Here is a 9019-nt window from a genome sequence, read left to right on the forward strand (position 1 = left end):
GTTCCTAGGATCAACTTCATGTTGGTTTTTTGGCCTTGTTTAGGATCGGCTTACGAGCACCGTGCGTGGCCATCCGGCCCAACTCGGAGTAGGATGATCCGATTATGTGGTGAAAACCCTAAATCGTCGTAGATCTCATTAGCTTCATCTTGATCAAGCGGGACCACCAAGTATTCGTACACCCCGTACGGATCATGGGTGGATCGGCTCTTTGAGCCGATTCACGGGATAACCCGAGAGCCGATCGAGGCTCGTATTTAACGTTTACATGTATGCCCCGCAGAAACTAAGCGAGGCAATCTCATCACCTTCCCGACCAGGTATAGGTCAGGTGGCACGCCTTGCACTTCGCAACGCCGCGTGTGACCAGAAGAGCATTGCGGGCCGTCGCTCGGAGGGGTCTCAGCCAGCCGCAGCTCTAGGCTCCCCCCGGCTCTACAGTGTTGACAAGGCCGCTGCCCGCCGGTGGGTTTTGGCAGTCAACAGGAACATCAAGTCCCAACATCCCTTCTACATCATCCCATGATTTGAGTGAATATTTCTCTACGTCTAGAGATCGAACAACCGGCATGGAAGATGGATATGACTTGTCCATTTTAAATTTCTCCAATATTTATAATATAGGCAACTTGGTGTACCGTAATACTTGAGTGAAGTAGCTCGACTTGTAATATCAAACACTGTTTGGGTTTCACCAAATCCTTCATCTCAAATTCCGTTTTTTAGATGATCACGTGCTTCGTCATTGCAAGAGTAATCCTTACGTATGAGAAACACGCATGGGTAATCATCATTGTAGGCGTAATCCTGGTGTATAAGGAACTCACTACGTCGGTTGCACCAAAATATACCGACAACAATAAGTCATATTCTGAATTAATATTTTACACAATACATTTTGCATTTGCATTTTGATTCAGATTGAGATTCCATCGGGAACCATGCATGTCCAAATCTAGTGATCCACATGGATATGTAGTCACTACATCTATCAACTTCATAGATAGATGATTTTGTACTTTCAATGATATGATGTATCGGAAAAAGGATTCCATTCGCTTATGGGGATTAGGTCTCAGATCTTTGCGTAAATCCAACCTTGTGCTACAAGCTTTGCTTTCTCACCACCTTGTTATCTCATTCTGTTGTTGGAAGAGAACATATTGAACCGCATAGAGAATTCATTTGGAGGAGCAAGGCTAATTCTGCTTAGATTGCATCCTTCGATTGTTTCAGTTCGAGCAAGTGGTTTACACTCTGCCATGGCCATGATCTTTGGATCTGAATCATTGTGAAGGATGTTTGCAATCATACAATAGAAATATTGTCGATATTTGTAGGCTTTGATCATATGATTCCCGTAATCAATATAGTTGGAGGAAATCTCAAGCACCTATGATGACTCTTCGTGATTTCCCAATAAGCGTGAGTCCGAGTGTTCCGACGTCCCAGCCAGTATGTGCAAGCTGAAGCTGGGTTGTGGAGGTTTCCCTTCCATTGGGTGTATACTACCCACAAGGCGGTTGCCAATGCTAGGTTGATATGCATTTACTGATTCATAGGATTTCTGCTCGTTTACCTTGTTGCTTGTTGGAAGCTAGATCTTGGTTAGAGGCTGTACTACTCCTCCTTTTTTCAGAGATAGGAAGTTGAGTGGTTTTTATTGGTATCTCCACTCTTTCGGGCGCATTTCTAGCCAGATTTAAGGATTATATATCACCTTTTAATCAGTAAATGAATCTGGCAGGTTATTTGCAAAGTGTTGCAAATTTGTGAATCATAGACGTATAATCCAGATTCTTGAGTACGTGGATATGGAGAGGAATGTGGAGTTCCAAAATAATTTTCTGGCATTCTATTTGGTACTTGAAATCTCCCCCTAATGCCTGGAAATATCCATCCTTCAATATTTGCAATCAACGTACAAGGATATGAACAGATCCCTTATGAGGAGTTCAAGGTACTTAGTGATCGACGGAGATCTGTACCCCACATAGATCCCTAATATGTTGGCATATGATGTATGTTGCGGTGGTGAGATCGGTACGTGTGAAGCGCTTCCAAACTTATGCAGATGGAAAATGCTCAGAGGATTTTGCAAAGGGGAAGTACTGCAATATGCAGTTAGTTATTCAGTGGCGTGTAAAACCGCATGACTCCATCGTGAAGTTGGTAAATTTCAACTCATTAACAAAGGTCGTGAAGGAGCCTGATCCTATTGCTTAGATATTCAACCAACCTTTTGTGTATGAACATGTGACAAAGTGATGAACTTCAATCTTCGAAAGCCATGCAATAATTATTGGAGGCACATGAAGAAAATTCTGCATCATTATCCATTTGAATTGATTATAATTCGTTTTTTAGTCCATACAATGGTTGGATGAGACCACAAATATCACTTCGAATGCATTCAATCGAGGGACTTAAGTGATCTAGCTTTGATCTTGAGGTATATGAGAACCTAAAAATGAGCTACATATCTCATGATTGAGAAAACTTAGCTTCATCCAAATCATGACCAATGGAATTGATTTATAGGCAACATGTGCTACGGGTTGGTTGTACGTGTAGTACAATCCAAACAATAGAGAGGGTACCTTTTCAAATACTTGTTCTTCATCCATCGGATTGGCTCCCGCAGAAATCTATATATCGAATTCAAGAGTTTCTGGTATGGAAATCTTTATCAAATATATAGAGGACATCCAATCTTATTTATGTCAGAGTGCGGATACAATATATGTATGTTGCAATAACATAAATGGACATGAATAAATCAATCAATAAGGAGATAATGGGACTACTCAAAATCTCCAAACATGTCGACTGGGGCATACTCAATCATCATGTTCTCCGTGCCCATAGGGTCCTATGACCACCAGAGAGGGATGGTGTTGCAACGTCTAGGAGGAACATTTTGCGAACAACTAGCTCCGTTGGTGCGGTCTGGATGAAGCTTGAAGTGAGCTTTAAAACTTTTTTCCTTAAGGTCATTTGCGTGCCAGCGATTGTTGACACAGAAAAACCTGATGTTGTGGGGTGTGGCATTCCTGCGTGATATGCGTATAACATCCATACTCGTCGCAAAGGTTAGTTTTGGCAAAATTGTGCTCTGCAATGCCTTTAACAACCCTTATGATCTGGATGTATGATGTCTTATGATGTACAAGATAGCATACCTTTTCTCTTATGGTAGCGGCGTGACTCCAATCGGAGGTGGATCTTTCGAGGCCTAGATTGCACGCACTATTCCACGAGATGCATGGCTGATCTTTATGTCCATGGTCCATGTAGGGTAGTTGTGGCCATTGAGGGCAAAGGCCTCAAATTATTTTTTAGCGATTGTTTACTTACATGGGTGAATTAGAGATTATTAATTTACAATTGGTAAATCAAAAACCATCATGATTATGTTGTAATGAACTTTGCAAAATTAATAAAGATTCAAGGCGTTGGCTTAAAATCATTAGTGTGCATGAACCTCAAATTGTTAAGTATGACACTTTGTAGATAATCTTCAAGGAAATTTTGGAATCCGTCTCGTAGCACTAGAGAGTATAATCTGATAAAATCAGTAATACTTGCAGTTCTAGCTGCGTATGTCATGACTTAATAAAAAAATTATGGGAGATTACTTGATAAAGAAATCATGGTAGTGAAGATAATCTGAAATGCAGTAGATCCGCACACTACCTATGATCCCAAAACATCAATTTGTAGAAGTCACTTAGAATTCTGCATTTGTCAATTAGTGCTCGTATTAAGCGGAAGGCTCAATTAAGACGATGAACTGGTTCTTATTTGCAAGAAATTTTTAAAAATGTCTATTGCAAAAAATTGGACGTAATCAATCTTAACATGTAGGAAACATGGAAATATATATTACACCACACTTGTTCTGGAATATTTTATACTCAACAGAAATATAGTACTGTAAAATACCAGTCTAAAACAGATAAAATACTAGTAAATAGTATTGTTAATAAAACCAATCATCAAAATCCCATAAACAAACGGGTTGAATCTGGCATGGAGCACTATTCTGGTTTGTTCTGTAATTCCTGCGGTGGCAGGAACCTTTGGAGGATGAGATCAGATTTCCTTATCTCCAACTCCAATCGTGGGCGGTTAGAGCATCTCCACTCGTTGGAGCTTCCCGGGGCCAAATTTCAGTCCGGATAAACCTAATCTGGATGAATTTTGCACTGGGGAGGAGGGTTTTTCCAGCCGAGCCTCGCCCAAGCCCCTCTTCGCCGCCACGCGTGAACCCGACACCGTCATCCTCTGGCATGGCCACCGCCGCTTCCGGGTCCCACCGCCTTGATTCGTCCCGGCTCCACCGTGCGCTCCACCTTGCGCTCCACCGGCCGGAGAGCCGATGGACGCACTCCCGTAGCCACCCACGCGACCCGGCCGACTCCACCAGCGCGTCGCCTGGGCCCTGCGGCCTAGCCCGAGGTGATATGCATGCCACGACGTCCTCCACCTCCTCCTCATTGACGCGGTAGTCGAAGGATCCATCGAGGAAGAAGGTGAGACGGCCTGCGGTGGACGAGGAGCTGTGGCCGCTGATGCCGCCGACGTTGACGACGCGGAAGGCAGCTTGGGGATCGGCAGGAGCCCGTGCTCGAACGACTCCCGACGGGGCCAGAGGACCGGGGATGCGGTCGTCGCGGGGGCGGGTGCGGGTGTGGGCGCGGGGGCGCTGGCATCCGCCGCGGTGGGGGTCGCTGGCGGCGGCGATGCGTCGAGGGGCTCGTCGGCCATTGCAACGCGAGCAAGGGAGGGAGAGAGAAGCGGGTGGGGACGGTGAAAGGAATGATGGGCCACTTTTGGCTAATCTTCACTGACATGTGGGGCAGGGCGTGGAATTTTCTCCATCCAAAGCCCCCGGCAGCACACCGGGAAACCAAAGATAGCCTAGGGAATCTAGACGGATTTAGGCCTAAATCCGGACGAAAGCGAGAAGTTGGAGACGTGACTGGGTCATTTTCGTCCATCCAGATGAAAAAAGAGGTGGCCTTCCCGGCTCATGGATGGAGATGGTCTTAGGGCATCTTCAATGGTAAGCGCTTGTTTAGACGCTTAACTGAAGAAAAGTCCGGCTATTAATCCCAGCGTCTGCCTAAGTGCCGAGAGTTCCAACGCAGGCCGCTTATTTTGCTCCAACGGACTACTTCCGCCTTTCACGCGCTAGGCCAGAAACCAATTAAGCACCCGACGCAACTATTTGCATCGACTCTAGTAAATAAGCGCCCATGAGCTGGGATTAGGCATCTCCAACCGAGCGACCCAAACGGACGCGCTGGGCCGTCCGTTTTGGGCCATTTGCGTGCCCGAGCGGACGCGCGTACGGAGCCCCGCGTCCACGCGTCCGTTTGGGTCGCACGCTGCGCCCAACGCAGCGGCCACCCATTTGGCCTATTTCTTTGGAAAATAGGTCCTCTGGCCACATATCCTTATAAACAATGTCTAACAAATATAGAATAATATCTCGTAAACATAGAATAATATATAATAAACATAAAATATTATCAAATACCATAAAATATTATCAAATGTACCATGATAAATCAAATAAAATGTGCCATAGTTTGAGAAAAATATAAAAATTACAATTGAGATTGTCTAACTCAATTTGGGCGCTCGAGGATCTCCTTCTGTCTCTTCTCGAACCAAGCTCTCTTTGCCTCGCTCATGTTGGTCAAGTCGGCGTTCATGATGAGGTTGTCCTCGGCTTGGCGTTTGAGCTCAACTTCCTTCGCCTTCGCCTCCACCTCTTTGGCCCTTGCCATTGCTATGAGCTCAAGTTCTTTAGCTTTGGTCTTGGCCTTGACCTCTTCAATCTCAAGCTTCTTCTGCTGGACATCAAAGAATTTCTTCCTGTCCTCTTCTTTCTCCCAGCGCCTCCTCTCATCCCTCTTGTCCGTGGACACCTCTCTGTCTGCATGCATCTCCTTCAAAGTGCCATACAATAGCATGGACGAAGCATCAAGCTTCATGTCGGCTTTGGTTGACTTGTGGCCGCGTGGACGACTTGCACGAGAAGCGGAGCTACCGCAAGGCTGCCCACCATCAAGGTCAATGACCGTGGCATCTTTGGCGGGATTGTTGCCACCAAGGTCGCCATGTACCCCTCGTACCCCTCCTGGAACTTGAGGGTGCCGTGGAGTTCCTTCCAACAATGAGGGAAGGCAAAGGTCTTCTCTCCATTGTTGACTTTGTAGAATTCCAAAGCTCGCCATACCTAGAGCAAAGCGAGACAACAACGATAAACAGATGTGCAAACATCGCATGAATAAGTTGAGGTTAAGAATCATACCAAGTCCTTCACACCCATGCCACTAACGGGGATCCGCTTCGCGTGATCATACGCCGCCTAGAACTTGTTGCATTCCGTTTGAATTGCTCCCCACCTCTTTTGGAGCGATATTTCGCTGCGGTCGCTCTCAAATGGCTCATGTCCATATTTGCGATGTTCATGGAAGTATTCATAGATCCGGCGCCAGAATGCGGTCCCCTTCTGCTTGGTACCCGTCAACGCATCTTGCCCGATGGTCAACCATCCATCGACGAGCACCTTGTCCTCCTTCTCTGTAATATCCCAGGTAATGGGGTTACAAAAATAGAGGAAACAAATGTGTGCATTGCATTCATGCATAGAAAATCTGGGGAGTTTTCGCGCTTTAAAGTAAAACAGTCACAGTAACTGAAGTTTCACTTGACCTTGATGGAATTGAAGTAGATCATCAAGCCAAGTGCTATAAACCTCAATGTGACTCTGTTAAAACCTTGTTTTGGGAAAAGATGATTTGATCTAAGGGGTTAGATCAAATGGAATTAAAATCAACACAAGAACTTATTAATCACGGATCAACTACTTGATCTTATTAAAGATCACAACATGGTATTCCTTGCCATAACATATGAACATCCATTTAATTGGAAATCAAGTAACAATAATCAGAGAAACTAATCCTAACTTATCTTTCCTATGTATTAAACTAATCCATGATCCTACCATGAAACCTCATGGTATTTATTCCACTTCAACATTGGAATTATAACAAGGAGATCCACTCGAGAAGTATATATATTCTTCTACATTCCAAATTATTATATATCAAACCTAGAGAAGTGAGAGTCCTATTTCAATTAGGGAAGCAATGACAAACCTAGAGGCAAACCTTGGATATAAATATTCATATGACCACAACATCATCTTCAAGAGGAAAATAACCTTAGGTTAGAATTGAAGTCCTTCCCAAATGAGAGAGAGCATTCTTATCAATCCTAGCTTTACCTAATTAAGAATAAAGGACAATTCTTGAACTAAAGTATTAGGATATTAACCATTGCATCCTGGAGTGGTAAGATACCCTATTATCACATGGAATAATACCATGTACATGAACTGATAAGGTAAGGAAGAGACTAAACCAATTAAGCTAGACAAATGGAACCTGAGCCTAAATACCTAAGGGAATATCAGGAGTACACCATAAACCCTTGAATAAACTATTCCTATGAGAGAGAGCTCAAGCTAGGGTGTTAGACTCAAGAAAGTTAAGCCAACACTTGAATGTGAGGGAGAGAACTACCCATATACCCAGGTGATAATATCAACATTGTTTAAGTAGAACCCTAACAGAATATCTCAGGCATTCTCCTGGGATATAATCTATTTAGATAACCATGACCATGTCCACCTAAGGAATTATAAGAGAAGTACTATACTTTAGTTGATCAATACAATACTTGATCTTAGAAGTGAGAAACCTCACTCAGGAGAGATATACTTTGGAAAGTCAAACCTTGATCATTATAAAATGAGTAATGATCATAAACCCTAAGAACTTGAGGAGAAGTTATTAAGAACAAGTTGAATATGCTTAAACCATGATCATGCCCTTGAGTTATGTGAGGATAAGTTAAATCCTAATAGGATTAGTAGATGTTATCCACCACATGAAATTATAAGGAGATCAATAGTAAGCAACCCTAGGCTTATATCCCAACCCTAACTTGAGAACCACTTGGTGATCATAAGTAGAATTATACCACATCTACATTCCACTTATTCTTCACTTAAGAAACATAAGAAAACCTTAGGGTAAAACTCTATACTTTATATGGTGAGAAACCATACATCCATATGACCAAAGTTAACTATAAAAAGAACTATAACCAATATAGTTACTTTAATGATAAATTGAGGTTAATAATAGAAGTTATTTGGTAGAAGATAAAACCAATTCTCAAATCCTTAGTAACTAGAGGAGCACATAAGATATGAAGCAAGTAACCATATTATCATGGTTAGGGGAGATTAAACCCTAACCAATGCACTATGGTGTCATCCCATATCTACAACCTAGCATTATATCTCAACCCTAGTTTGTGCATCACTTGGGTGATCTCAACTATAAACTTAGTTCACATTTGAGATCCAAACCATGCATCATTAGGTGACTATAGTTAGAACTCTATAATTGCTCACTCATTAATCCTTATGCTTCAATTATTAAACATAAGAAACACCTAATGCTAAATTCCATACTGAAAACCCATGTGTGGTGAATAACCACTCATATTAACCATTTGACTTAATAACCAAGAACCAACTATGAGGAGAGTGATACTTACTCTAAGTACTTCAAGGTGTTATTAAAATATAATATCAGTGCTAACCTTGAATTAGGGTTAAATTAAACCCTACAAGACCTTAATAAATAAGTATTCACAGAAATTCATGTGCTAGTGCCAAATTCTAAAATGGGAGATCAAGTCCTTAGAGATATATTAGCACATGAAATCATGCCATCAAAGTCAATCTCTTATTTGAAATCCATAAATAAGTATTATCTTGAGGTTGTTTCTTGCAAAGTAATACCAAACAAAACCCTATATATTACTAAATAAGAAAACTATCATCTAGAAAACAATTTGAATATTTCCACAAATAATATTCAAATTCATGTCTATATGGGTATTTAAAACTCAAATTCCAATATTA

The sequence above is a fragment of the Lolium rigidum genome, chromosome 6 (assembly GCF_022539505.1).
Source record: "Lolium rigidum isolate FL_2022 chromosome 6, APGP_CSIRO_Lrig_0.1, whole genome shotgun sequence".
In the NCBI taxonomy this organism is placed as follows: Eukaryota; Viridiplantae; Streptophyta; class Magnoliopsida; order Poales; family Poaceae; genus Lolium; species Lolium rigidum.